Source organism: Amblyomma americanum, chromosome 1 (genome assembly GCF_052857255.1).
Source record: "Amblyomma americanum isolate KBUSLIRL-KWMA chromosome 1, ASM5285725v1, whole genome shotgun sequence".
NCBI lineage: Eukaryota > Metazoa > Arthropoda > Arachnida > Ixodida > Ixodidae > Amblyomma > Amblyomma americanum.
This window is the reverse complement of record NC_135497.1, coordinates 174,515,238-174,529,677: the sequence shown is the minus strand read 5'-3', so window position 1 is coordinate 174,529,677 and position 14,440 is coordinate 174,515,238. Positions and strand designations below refer to the sequence as shown.

General features: G+C 53.9%; 1 long non-coding RNA gene across 1 annotated transcript; it reads right to left on the bottom strand.

Annotated features, from left to right (window-relative positions):
- Window positions 1-210: 210 nt before the first annotated feature.
- Window positions 211-13,719, bottom strand: LOC144114221 (uncharacterized). Its single transcript, XR_013310981.1, has 2 exons — window positions 13,333-13,719; window positions 211-617 (listed from the first exon to the last, which is right to left on the bottom strand). It is a non-coding gene; the product is annotated as an uncharacterized LOC144114221 (long non-coding RNA).
- Between the last annotated feature and the right edge of the window lie 721 nt (window positions 13,720-14,440).

Here is a 14,440-nt window from a genome sequence, read left to right as displayed (position 1 = left end):
CCTTCGCGGGCAGCGTGCAGCAGTGGCCTCTGCTCGTCGAGCGAAGTGCGGGAAGACAGTGCCGAGACCAAATCACGCGCGCAAATTCCCGTAACGCCAAGCGCTGACCGATCAGTTAGCGATCGAGCTCCCCAGACACAATACGAAAATAATAAGAATAAAAAAAATAAGCACGCCGGTGTTTCCAGCACAACCGGGACTCGTGACGAAATGATGTGTGCACAGTTTGGTTTCACTGTATGCCCTTTTATTGTCTTCGAACACGCGCGTGGTCGAAAATGCAGAATATACCTACCTGTCAAGGACAGCCTGCATATATCGACTCTGAAGTCGCCTATAGAAAATTAATGCGATGCACGCTACTGGCGCAGTCTTCTACAACCTTCGTGTGGCGGCCGCCAGGATGGCCCCACCGAGAGCAGCCGAGGCACAGCCTGCAGTTCAACTCCGTGGCGCCAGACTTTGGCAGGGCACGCAAGGGCGGCTCATGCGCATGCCTAACGAAGGCGCGCTGGCACGGCTCATCGAAGGGCCCTACGAGAAGGCGACTGAGGCCGACGTCCATGCATCCGCACACACAGCGACGCTCACGCACGCCCCACCACTCGGTCGGATACCTAAGGAAAAAAAGAAACCAAAAGGAAAGCAGACACGTGCCGTTATTGTACAAGGCAAAAACAAAAGGAGGCAAGCGAAACAAGCACGGACGCATATATATATACACAGCCCCGCGTATGTGAAAAACAGATATCGCGCACATGGCGATCAGGCCATAAACAGTTTCAAGCTATAAATTTAGGCGTAAGCATCCGCTTTCTTGGACGAAGGTGCAGTGTTGGCCGATTTATGCTGTGAAGACGACTCCAGCGCCGGTACCCTATACCGTCGTCATGCTGTAACTTTTTTTTTATTCATTAGCTAGAGCGCGGAAATATAGGTCGCATCCCTGCAGAACACGTGTAGCGCAGTACAATTCGTGATGTCTTTCTGGTAGTATTGACTACAAATAAGCCGGCACCGGGCGCATATAGGGACAGTTCCAACATCAGAAAAAAAAAAAGAAAGGTCACTCTTTGCCTCCGATACGCTCCGACCGCGAAGAGCTGTTTGCACGACCCACGACGTGATAAGAGCATCGAGCGCATAGAAGCCCAGCGCTCAGCGTCTGTCGCGATCGGGTACCCGCTGCGCGCAGCTGCGCGGTCCCTCATCGCGGGGCCGGAAACTGCGAGGCTGCGCCGCACACGCAAGCGTGCGCCTGTTTTCCCCGCGGCGACGGAACGCGTCTGGGGCATCCGACCGGTCGACTGTCACATGTGTGCGCGCCCGCTTCACTTACAACAATGCGAGCCAAGGGCTTCTTTCTACACGATGTATCGCCGCTGTTGCAAAATGCCACGGCTCTCGTAGCTACCGCGGGAGAGGCGCTGCCGCCTGGAAGCCACAGCGACTCAACGCGGTAGCTTCTCAAGGCGGCGGCGTTCGGTGTATCGGATTAGCACGCGCATACGCATGACCGACCAGAGCGAAGCAAAGCTCTCGCCCAACGGAGGCCATTTGAGCCTTGCGAGCGCCAGTGACCAACAATCCGTCTATGGGGAACCTGCGCTGCCAAGGTGGCACTGCAACTGTTCCATTCGGTGACTCAAAACCGCTTTTGTCAGCCGCCTGACCCGCTGCAAACGCGAGAACACATTCTGCGCGATTAGATACCCGCGTTTGGCTGACAGCATTCATTGCCTAGCTTCTCTCGGCGTAGCCCAGATAGCTGACGCACGGCACGTGCGCCTTCGACGGAGCGCGGAGGCTCACGCCAATAAGCGCCTGAAGGTGGTGCGGAAAAGTACTAATAGTACTACCCAAAACTGCTTGCTCTTCTCGCTAGGCAGTGTGTTATGGCGCTGCAATCGGCACCGCAAACTTCAGCGCAAGTTCTCTATTCCTTCTTTTTAAGGCTATTATTAGTGGCACAGAACAGCGCTTGAGCGGTCGTCGTGGCGCCACTGCATGGTCTGACGCTGAATAGGACCAGCCACAGCGGAAGACGAACAGCTCCCATCGGAGAGGCTCGAACGGCGTACCGAGCATAATGTGCACCTCGCTGGTATGCGTGCGCGGGAGCAGGGCGACGCCAACGCAGAATTTCGCCGACGGCCTCGTTGGCGGGGTCTGTTCGGCGCGGCCGATTCGCTCAGCGGGCGGTCGCGACGCCAGGGCCGCCCGAACACCTCCAGCTCTGTCATCGCGCAACTCGCACGCGCGCCGCGGCCAAGCAGTCGGCTTCCGCCCGCGCGTGCTGCTGGGCGACGGGCCTCTTTGTTCTGGCCACCGGAGTCATTTGTTAGACGCCCTGGACCAAGGCAGCCGAGGCGGCCACGCGCGTGCCCCTATCTGGACCAAGGCCGACGGCCCCGAGACTCAGGGAACTGGTTCGTCCGATCAGATGGGGTCGAGCTTCCTCCACCAGCGCCGCCGCACCCCTCGGTCCGAGGCGAGATAGGGCGGCCCTCTCCCTGTCGCAGCACAAGCCAGGGAACGCGGCGGTCAGACACGTGGACGGCGTCGCTATAAAGCGAGCTAATTCGGGCGGACGCCGCCGGCCCGCACAGATGCGTCTCTTTCCTGAACGGTATGACGACTCCGCGGCAGAAGGCACGAATATTTTATCACAATAATTATTCGGCGCCGCCAAATCAAACCGTAAACGAACGATGGCGGCGAAAAAAAACTGTCCGAGCCCGTGCCGTGGACACTATCACGGAGTCCACCCGTTCTTCAAGCCCCGGGCGAGCGCCCCCAAATGCCGCGTCGAACGCGTGCGGGCACCGCCCAGGCGCCTCGTGTCAGCCAGGCGTACAGGGAGCCTGCGTGCACCGCGTGTAGGGTCCCTAGCCAGGCGGCGTTCACAATGGAAAGATCGAGATGCGAAAAGATCAGAGGTGGGAGGCATCCGCGGCGCATTCTCGCCAGCAGGGGCGCACCTGTGTGCAGCTGCTGCTGGCGCCGACAGAAGGCCGCCGATGGTGGGCGGAAAGGGGAGACAACAGGCGACGACTGCGGCACGACAAAGGCGCCGCAGCCGACACACGGCGGCCGATCGCATGGCAGGAATCGACGCGGCTCGCAGATGTAACCCGAGGCAGCAGCAGACGCGTCGTGCACGCGCATCCGGCTGTCCGCTCTGCATGCGTGCGGCGGCTCACGTAGGCGCGCTGCAAGGCGACAATGTATCGGAACGAGCGGTCGCTGCTGAAGGCGGGGTCGATGAAGAAGGCCTGCGTTGCCTTCGTCACCGTACGCACCCTTGACATTAACTTCCAAACTCAAGGTAGAGGAACGAGTCGCCGCGGGTGGTGCTCGGCTGCTGACCCGAAGGACGCGGGTTCGATCCCGGCCACGGCGGCCGAATTTCGATGGAGGCGAAATGCTAGAGGCCCGGGTACTGTGCGATGTCAGTGCACGTTAAAGAACCCCAGGTGGTCGAAATTTCCGGAGCCCTCCACTACGGCGTACCTCATAGCCCGAGTCGCTTTGGGACGTTGAACTCACATAAGCCAAACCAAACATGGTAGAAAAACGGTCAGCCGATGACTAGGTATTTGCGACGTGGAAACGAAGGGAGGCTCAATCGAAGTGCCTCGGAAAGGTTGGCCGCCACGATTCTTCGGGGCGTAATACGGACCTGCCTTTGTCAAAGCGCTTACAGTTGTCGAGTTGACGCGGCAAAATGTCGCTAGCCGTTTTGAAACCGGCGCAGTCGGGTTCAAACATATATCTGCACTTTTCGACGAGTAGTAGCGATATTCTGAACGCTCGCTGTCCACATCACTGCTTCGAAAACAATGCACCTCGATACGAACGAAGGTGACGGATTTCGTAGCCATTTCGGAGGAAAAGGACAATTCCGGTAATTCCTCCACCGGGGCGAGGTGTGTACAAGTGTACGTGCCAGCTATCCGATCCTGAGCTGCGAGCCTACGCAGTCTGCACGCGAGAGCCGCGCGGAGACATGCGGTCGGATTGTACGGGAAATCGTGCCCACCAGAGCCGTGAATGAAAGTGGAGAGCTCGCTTCGCCTCGCTGCATTCAATGCCATCTCAGCTCTAGAAAAATCTCGAAAATCTTGAAAGTAGTACTGTTTTTTCGCTACCTAGATCTTATATAATCACTTTGCTTTCTTTTGCCGACAGGCGGGCTTGTTATTCAGTAATATAATGTTCACAAATCAAGTCCGCGAATTGAATAATGGAAATTAATGGCAAGCTTGCGAGTCGTCACTGAGCGAAAAGATCCGGCACAGAACAGCGGCAGAGTCGGCTCCTCCAATATAAACCAACTGGGATGTGGCTTGCAGAAATGAACAGAAAGTCGCGTATCCTTGCAACGTGAAACGTCCGCCAAAAGGCTTGCGCGTCTAGCACGAAGGACGGCTCGCTTGCAGCGGCTGACTGACAGCACGGCTGTCGCGAGGGAAGTGCGGGCAGAATTGCGTACGCGGTTAACGACTCGTCCTTTAATTTTTTGTGTGTGTAATAAGAAACGCGGAACTTAATAGCCCGACAAATCTAGCCTTCGCTGGCTAGCCGGGGGTCACGCGGGCGGAGCAGACATCAAGAGTGCAGTCTGCGCACGCGCTGTCGACGCCTGCTGCTACGGGTACGCCTTAGGTGCTGCACTCTGGGAAAGGTTCAAGCTGTTTCCAACAGGCGACGATCGTTGGCGCTAGCGGCGATGTTCCTGACAGCGCCTCTTTCGAGTGCGTCAGCTGCGCGTGCATGCAAGGGACGGGAAGCCAGCAGCCGCCATCGGTGCTTCGCCCGAAGCGAGCCCGGCGCTGCACTGACGAATAGTTTCCCTCTGCATGCGGGTCTAGCGTCAAAAAGAAGAAGAGAAGCGCACTGTCGTCGGTGTCGTTAAGCAGCCGCTGCACTACAGAGCGCTAGCTCAGGCCCAGCCTCCCACTGAGAGCTTAAGGCCGCTGCTAAAGCTCGGCTCAGTGCAGTTCGCTAACTCGGAGCGGTTACCCCCCTGAGCGGCATCGCCTAGAACACTGCCCCCCCCCCCCCCCCCCCCGGCTCCATCGAAACTCCATCGTTGCCGCCTACGGACAAACACGAATCGATAGCTTTGTTATGCGGCGCCGAAAACGACCCGTGCTGTCTGATCGGGCCGGCTTCCCGTTCGCACGGCTGCACATACACTCTGTAGCAGTTCGGAGCTGCATGCGCAGCACTAGCTCCCTCTCCACGCTTTCGCGCTCTGGCCTGTTGTTGGGGCTAAAACCCACTAAATGTGAAGCACGGCACTGTTTCATAACGAAGGCCTTCTCCTGCCGTCACAGACTGTCGGCGAGAGGAGAAAGTCTTCATCGTGCGCGTGGAAAAGGGCACCGTTGCGGGACGGCCGCATGGTAATGTTGTTTTGCACGGTGGCGCTCGGGTGTGACACTGGCTCTGCGCGCATGCGTCAGCGAGAGCGCTGTAGAGGAAGTCAGAGTGGACGTCTTCTGCACGCAGTGTTTTTCCGATTATCTAGCCGAAAGATTGCCACAGCCTTCGGCTGCTCGTTGTCTGGCACGATTACGTTCGCTCAAAAGGATTACTACCGGCCAAAAAAGGCTCATACACAACAGAAAATATCCTAGGCCACGGGCTGTATGCAAGTGGACTTTTTTTTATTGAAAACTAACGGCCGAATAACGGCCACGCATACGCTAAGCCAGGACACATAATCTACATATGATAATTGAAAATAATAATAATAATCAATTCCTTTCAACGTAAGCGTTATCATCATCATCAGCCTGACTACACCCACTGCAAGGCAAACGTCTCTCCAATTAACCCTCTCCTTTACCAGCTACATCCACCCTTTGCATGCAAACTTCCTAATCTCATCCGCCCACCTAACTTTCTGCCGCCCCCTGCTACGCTATAGATCGTTTTGTTTTGTTTTTTGCTTTTTTTTTGGGGGGGGGGGGGGGGGCTGGTATTAACCCTCCTGAACATGCATTACCAACAGGCTCACCATTCAGCCTTGCTTGGCTACGTTTACGCGACCCTACAAAATACAGTTAGCTGCATTAGCTTTTCCTATGTATATTAGTGCAAAGAGTGTATTGTATTCCTAGTTATTTATGAAATGTTATACACTTTGCACTTGTAATGCATTACATTACTTTGCAATGTAACGTCCCCATTGCTGCCTTTTAGCGGACGTTTGTGATACACCTTCATCTGTCCTTCTGCAGGGTCAAGTTTAAACAGTGACACTTCATTCGCACCATGCACCGCACTATGATCGGCGAGGCATGCCGTCGAACGGACGTGCCAGACGAACCTACGCCGATGTGGCATAGGCAAGCATTCGCGCCAAAGCCACCGGAGCAAGTCAACTGTCGCCGATTCTGCGCCACCGCGCGCTGTCACGATTCTCTTTGGGGTGGTCGATTTTTCCCAACGCGCCGTGGCGGACGCGCAAGACGTGGCGACGCCGGAGTGCTAAGGGAGTTGGCTGTGCTGGAGATCGCTAATCGCGATTTCAGTGCATGCACTGGCGTCGCACCGCCGCTATTTGTTCCCTGTCGTAGAGCTTGGGAGCACCTTTCAGCTGAGCTGCGTCGGAGTACCATTATGGTATCGCGTGGTACCGGGCAGGTGCCCTTTAATGACTCGCCTCTAGCCTTTTTCTTGTTGCGGTACAGAGAAAAGTGCGGGAGGAGGCTGGTGCTCCCTCGGTGCGGACGGTATACTATAGCGAGGAGAATTTAGATAAATTTCACAATTTCACACGCATTGACCCAAGGTGAAAGTTACTATTTGTGCTCAGAGCCAATTTTAACGCCGATTAGATGAAACATATTGCGGACAACACGCCTCGGCAAACAAGGGCCGTGCGCCACGCAAGTTTAACACAGAGAAATGGGCCATTCTCACGCCACATACTCAATACTATATGTTTTGCTTCGGCGTTTATCAGCAAGCCACAAAAAAGCTACAAAAAAAGTCTGCCGCGGAGGCGGCACGAACTCTGGCATTTTCATTTACAAAACAATAGGCAAACATGCACAGGTACTTTGCTACCTCATGCCAACAGTAGCCGATCCATGAAAATGACTACCGCTAGCTTGAGCCCTCCACTCTTCTCTTATCACGCATTAAATAGTCCGTACTCTGCATATCCGTGTGTACGCATGACCTTCCTATCGTTCCCGCTTTTTTTCCTCGCGAGATACCTTCGTCTGCATAAGGCGAACGCTATCAGTTCTGTTTGCGCAGGCTGTTCACTAAAAAATTATCGAATAATGTTTGATGAAGAGGTTGCTTGACAAATCCTTTCCACAGAGGAGGGTAGCCAGCCGCAATCCTCTTCTCGTTAACCTCCTCGTGTTTCCTTCTTTCTCTACCTCTCATTGCTTAATAAATACTTCGGCGATTCCTACGCTACCTGATGCCCAATGTTTAGCTCTGCGCTGCGTGTGAGCCGTCCTCCTATCCGAGGCGACCGTTCCTTAGCTGTCTCGCGTTTACCAAGAAAAGTTCGCACAAGATCCAGATAGCGTGGCTTGCCGAACTGCAATTCTGGGCACCGCGCAGCCACTAGCATCTCCAGGCTTCGAAGTGAGCCGAAATTTGACATCCTGAGGCGGTTAGTGCACCTTATTTCCGCTCTTACCTAACCAGCGCACGAAGCGAGCTTCACTGCAAGATACCTGTCTTGCAGGAGAAGCATACATTTCGTTATCTCGATCGTCATCTCCAATCTCACTTTCATCGAAGAGAAGAGCGAATCAACTACTGAGCGATAGTCTGTCACATTTAGCACCACGGAAATTTGCCTGAAGTGAATGAAGCTGTTCCCAACTATCACCCACGCAGTAAAACAGCTCAGAACTCTTGGCTCTGGCACTGAGCCGGCTGGTACTACTGGTGGCGACTCCTTCGATAGGAGGTGCGGGAACGAGCAGCCTTCATTACTGGTGTCATTGAGGAGACATTTTATTGTGGATGCTAAGCCTAGCAGGGCCTCTAGCGCCATGGAAGTAAGCGAAAAAATGGGGCACCTTGAATGGCACTGCTCCTGCGCACATGTGCCCCTAGCCGTTTTGCACGCAGCGCTTTCAACGCAAATTGAGAAATAGTGTGAAACAAACGAACATAAAGGGCTTGAGCTCACCGACATTGTTCTGGTTCGCTCACTCAGGTTTTCGAAATACGCGCAAGAACTCCTCGCAACCAGCGAGCAAAAGTGCATGCAAAAACACGATGCTGGGAGCAAGAACGACGCATTTACCTGCAGCCCGAATGGAAGAATACAACAGATTATACGTGTCGACGTAATTTTAGGCAAAGGCAGACTGCCACGTGAGGTTGATAACTGCGTAGATGTCTGTCAGCTTCCTTTTTGGGCGGTCACGGCTGTCCCTTGTCAGTAGGCTCTGCGACTTCTCTCTCCCCCACCAGTCCCCTGTGTCGTTCTCCTCCACCAATCCTCCAAGCTTTTCGTACCCATTTCTATTTCCCGCAAATTAACCGCACCTTGGCTATTCTTATACCCGAAAGCTTTCCAACGATTAGCGACAGTTGTCTTAGCACAGTCAGCGACATCTGGCAGCGGCCTGTTCAAAGTTTGAGGATAAGTGACGACGAAATGTTGCTTTTAAGCGAAATCGCAGATGTCAGTTTGCTCTTTTGCCGAACGCAGTATGAATAGTTCAATTCCAAAGAATGCGGTGAGGATGAAGCTGAGAAAACTTCATTTCAGCACGCGTAAAGCTTTAGACCAAAGCGCAAACGTGCTGATATGCGTGTGTATTTTGTCTTCTTGCAAGAGCAACATTTCAGTGTCCGGTACGTAACCACCGCAGAAGACTGCGCATTATTATGAACATTGATGGGTTCGATGCCTGATCTGCACTGGCTCTTTTAACCTATAGTAAAAAAAGGTGTTTTTTTCCCCCCTTCGGGCTTTCAACATGCGCGTGTCAACTGACGCGATGTTGACGTGTAGTAATATAAACGCGTGTGTATAAAAAAGGCGACATCCGTTGTACACGAAAAATCAAGCGCGAAAGCTCTCATTCCATTTCAACCAATCGCCTGCCGTGGGGCAAATAGCAACAGCGACAATGAGCGCCAGGGAACACAGAGAGAGGCACCGTCGCCAGCGCTCAGGCTGCCGCGGCCTTTGGCTGAGAGCCCGTATGCTACGACGCGGTGTGACGAAGCCGAGCCGCGACTACGCCACCCTTTCGGCCGAAAGAGTGAATATAGCAGGACGTGCTCTACAATGGCATATAGCACGTTATGCGCGAGGATCTCAAGAAAAGAAACTCGCAGGTGGCACTTCTTTAGTTCGTCCGCAACGACACTTGAGAAGCAGCTCTGTGCAATATTCTGCTAAGAAGACTATTTGCGGCTAGATAGTTAGCTAGCTGACTGTCAGCCGTATTGTATACAGGCGAAAGGAACTTTGCCATCGTGATACGAACTGAGTTATCTTACCACCGACATTTCAAGCCCTGGTGTAAATGGTATGGTCCTGAGAATAAAAGGTGAGAACACGTTAAATAAAACGATAACAGGGATACTGCGATAAACGTTCTAGCAGCTCCTAAGAAGGCACCTCTCACCATGCGTAAGCTTGCAGGTGTTCCGTCCGCTCCAAACGCCAAGTGGATAAATAACCCTACGTTTACATAAAAAGCATTCAATAGATGTGTAATAAATAAATAGTGCGCCACATTAGTGTCTCGTTGAAGAAGTTACTCTGCTTCTTATTTGAAGCCGAGATAACTGATCAAATGGATCCTTATATCGATAGAAAGCGCGTGAATGACGCCGCCCAACAGCTTTAGACGGGGAGATTAGTCGAGGACAATGCATTGTCAGCGTGCTTAGCCTAGCATGATTTCAGAGTTTATCACCTTCCTGTGGCCAGCGAATGCGATAAATCGAGCGAAATGTTTGCAATTAGTTTTATTCGTGTTGCATCTATGAACACAGTGGCATGGAATTTGACTCGCATACGTGCTGGCAACTGGAAATCTAGTGTTGGAACTATACCATATTCTCAATAATCAAAAAAGGAAACGTAGCTGAGAACTATAACAGTCGACGGAGGAGGCATCGAGCAATGCATGCGACGTTTAAAAAGGCCAGCATTTTAACATTTTGCACTTTTATTGAGCGCTTTGCTTTGTTCGGACCATTTTCCCCGCGCTGACGCTACGCCCTACAAGCAACTCAATGTCACTTATAGAGCGCATAAAAATGCTGCATGACTGCTAACAAGGTAAAATGTTCAGGAAAAAGCCTAGTGTACTTTTAGAGCCTGCGTCTGACAGCAGACTCATGCAGTATGAAACTTCCTCGGTGAATGTGGCGCGTCGCTAACAGGCACGGCTCGCACACCCGTGCATGTCGCCAGTAAGGCTGGCATTCGGACGCTGTACGAAGGTTCAAAGAAAGCGCTGTCCCTCGATCGCGGCCTGCCCGAACGAGGGGGCCACTCCTAGTTACGCTGCAGAAACGACAGACCTCTGAGGCGCCGTCAAGTAAGCGGAGCTGGAAAGACCCGAGTCATGTGCGAAATATGTTCACGGGGACGAGATACACCAGCAGAGAATGTAAGTGTAGCTCGCGCAACCTGGTTACCCGTCTAGCCATCGTCGTGAGTGCAGGAATACTCATCTTTGTCTCTGTGCTCCGCTCCAATTCAACTCCTTGCAAGTGCGAGACAATCGTGCCTTCTTGCTCCGCTTAGTTTACGTTTAAACAAGGGCTGCCCGCCGCCACCTTGATCAGTCTCCATACTATGACGCCGAGTTAGGCTCTTTGAGTATAAAAATAGAACTGGGAACGGGAACCCCATTCACCGACACAGCGTTTCTATATTATCGCTTTCTCTGCGCAACTGCAAGCTCAGAGCTCTGAGGCATGCCACTTGCATTCAACAGGGTAAGTGCCAGCATGTTCGCAGCTCTCGAGACGGCGGACGTTTTTTTAGCCCGTCACGTTTCCCTGCTGGAGACAAACATTCTGACAAGCTTCTGAGGGCAAGAAGGTACGCCCGACGAATGCTCAACATGTAAAGAAACGTTCTCACTAGAGAGGTAGTTAACAGTCCAGGCTATTAAAGGATGGTTAACAATTCCTAGCCTCCAAAATTAAAACTGTACCCGGGAACGTCTGAACATTATAGGAGTCATCACGGAAAACAAACGAAGTGTTTTTCGGTTCGTATGATTGTAACTGACCCCTGATAGGACCTCACCAAAGCGATGTCGCCTCCTCTGGTCGCTCAGACTGAGTAGACAAGCAAAACAGCGTCCGTGAAAACGCGGTTGCCCACAGTTTGATGATACGCGATTCTCCGCGCCTTCCCAAATTCGCTGACTTAATTTCATGCCCCGGGTCAACCCAGTTTCCTTTTGACGCTTTGCCTGAGTTGCCCGTCATAGATACGCACAAATGACGTCTTATAACGTTATTGCATTCTCCTCGCCGCATATGCACGTGGCGACATTTTGGAACTGCCCCTCGCCAGGATGGTTTTCAAGCCGATTCGATGCTGGAGGCGACGAGTCGAAAGCCTGGCTCTGTCGAACGCCCCTTACAGGATGCACGTCTTCTATGAAGGCGTGCATTTCTTCTTCCAGTTCGCGGCGTTTGGTACCATACACGGGGGCACGGACTCGATGCTCGGCCGGCACTGTACAATACGTGTTTCGCTCAAGGCATTTGGCAGTGGCCAACTGGGGAGCTCTGGGCGAAAGCCGAGGGTGCGCTTTGCCCAGACGCGGGTATGCCACGCGTATGCACACCTCGCAGGGAATGGCTGTTATGACATGTGCTCAGGTCTGGCTTTCTGAAGCTGCAGGTACCTATTGCCAAGAAAAATGCAAATTAACGCTGAAAGCGCCAGGATTTCAAATGCAACTCGCGCTGCTAAGAAATCACGTTGACAAGATGAGCATCGTCCGTAACGGAGATACCACTCTGTGGTACATCAGTAACAGGCGGGATGCTCAGAAACGCCTAACTGTTCGGAGATATCACAGACAACAAACGCTAAAAAATGCGAGCGTCTTCGAAGTCGCTGCTACTCTCAATCACATCCTTGTTTGCTGAGAACGTTATTAACAAGTACTTTATTTTGCAAACGGCTGAAAAGAAGGTGGCAGGGTACGTGTAACTGCTGAGCTTACCTATTTATGTGTGCAAATGAGCGTGGTTTTAATGCTGTTTATCTATCGAACTTATGCCGCCAAGATCGCACATTAGAAAAAAAGGTTTGAAGACCCAGCTGTTGTGCTGAATGTACAGTTATCTGCTTTAAAGGTTCTCTGTGAATGCGCGCATTTCTGCTGGTGATTCGATGCACGCACGCGGACCTGTATATGGTATTTGACTCAAATATTTCGAGTCTTTGTTCACAGATGTGTCGCTTTGGCTCGAACAAGAATATTACCCGGCCATTCGACAGCAATATCAACGAAGTGGCACTGTAAAGCAGTTTTTCTGACGCCGAATGTCGACAAATATTGCAGACACGATCAGGTACCGATGACGCAGCAGAATTCCATGGCACATTAAGACTGCGACGAACAAAGCGCTGTTAAGGTCACGCTCGAAGGCCATGAAATTATCTGCTCATTCGAGGAAATGAACAGACAATTCCACGCGCCGGAGCAATACGCGGGCCCCTGCGCCCAATAGGCAGAGGCCGTGGGGGGGTGCCCGCGATTTGGCGCGCCGTTCGGTCCGGGCCACGCGCGCCCCTCGAGTCGGCGAGTGTGACAAGGGGGGCATCTGGGCGCCAAACGACGACAAACGAGGCCGCGCGCCTTCCCCGGCCTCTTCGTTTCGCGCAACGCTTTCCTGCTGTCGTGTTGGTTGCTCGGCCCCCACTGAGAAGGAAACACGTTTTGGGCGAGGTGTTTTTTGCTTTCTCCGCTCGCCTCGGCGGGCCTCCTCGCCCGTGTAAGAAGCTGTTTCCTGCCCCTCCGGGCGGCCTCCGATTAATCTAGCGAGATGCAAGACGAGAATTCCTTTCGCAACGCCTTTCCCCCTCGGTTGCCTTGAAGCGTGCTTCACCGTGCGGCGGCGCCGCTAGGCCTAGCAGCGCTGCAGCGCGGCGCCGCTCGGCCTCGTGTGCGTTTCGGGCGCCGTTCCTCGCCGCGTGAGCGGACAGGAACGGCGGGCCCGCCTCGTGCACCTCGTGCCCGCGCTCTGGTCTGCCAGCCGCGAGACCCTGACTGGCAGAGGCGAGCGATCGCGGAGCGACTCCCACGGCAAAGAAGCCAGCACGCCGGGCGTGCGGTGACTCACCTTGGCGTTGGCATTGCTGACGCTGGGCTGGCGGCGAGTGTCGAGTGGGTTGCATTCCATCGCGAGCATGGTATGAAGTTCCTACCTGGGTTTGACTCACAGTAAGAACTCCATACCTCGCTCGCGATAAACCAACGCCCTTGCAGGGAAGCCCATCCAGGCGAGCGTGCCGACCGGCGAGGGTGCCGTCCGTGCGCATCACCAACCAAGACAGTATCCTGGGCGCAGCGGGCAGAGCATCCGGGCGCGGACACTTCGTGAGTCGACCGTTTTCCGCGACGTGCCCGAGAGAAGACAGCACGCGTGAGGCTGACGACCACGATGACGACGCTAGCGTCCGTAGCGCCGCGTTGCGAGCGTCGGGAGCGGGAGGCTGAGCGCTTGCTGCGCAGACTGCGGCGTCAACACTGACGTAACGCGCCGCCGGGACTGTTGGGTCGTTAGGGCGGCCGCCGGCACGCCCTCTGGTTGCCACATGCGCCCAATGGCGGCGGCCGCCCGGGCCACGTCACGCGCGCCCTCTCCCCTCGCGGGGACAACTGCGCGCCGAGGCAAAGGGTTGCCAACCTGTGCGCGGCGAGGGAAACTCATTGAAATTCCGGCGCCGTCCGCGGGCCCCCCAGCGCGGGCCCTCGGCGCCGCTTTTCGGTGTCGCCTGTCGTCCCCGCAGCGCCAATGGGGCCTCTTTGTGCCGCCGCTTCCTGTCCGGCTCGCTCACCTGCCCCCAACGGCGGAGCAAACAAAAGCGGTGGCAACCGTTTATTTTCCTCAATGTTAACGCCTTCCTCCGGTTTTCCTCCTTTCTGCTTTTTTCCTCGCAGTCTCCTTGCGACGGGTAAACCTCAATTCGAGTAGACGACAACCTCAAAAGCGGCAGGGCCCTGACGCTCACTGAAACGAGGCAATCGAAGGTGTCGTAGCGAGCGATGGCAGTTGCAAGTTCCCATCGTTTTCTGCGCGAGTGAAATGCCCTTAGTTGAAACCAAGCAGAAAGCACTGTAGGGGCAGTATTCTTTAATACATTTTTTTTCTGGCGACGGCAGCAAGTGCGCAAAGTATGCAGGAGTTTACTGCCTATAGCTTCATGTGAACTTCCGATGTTTATAAA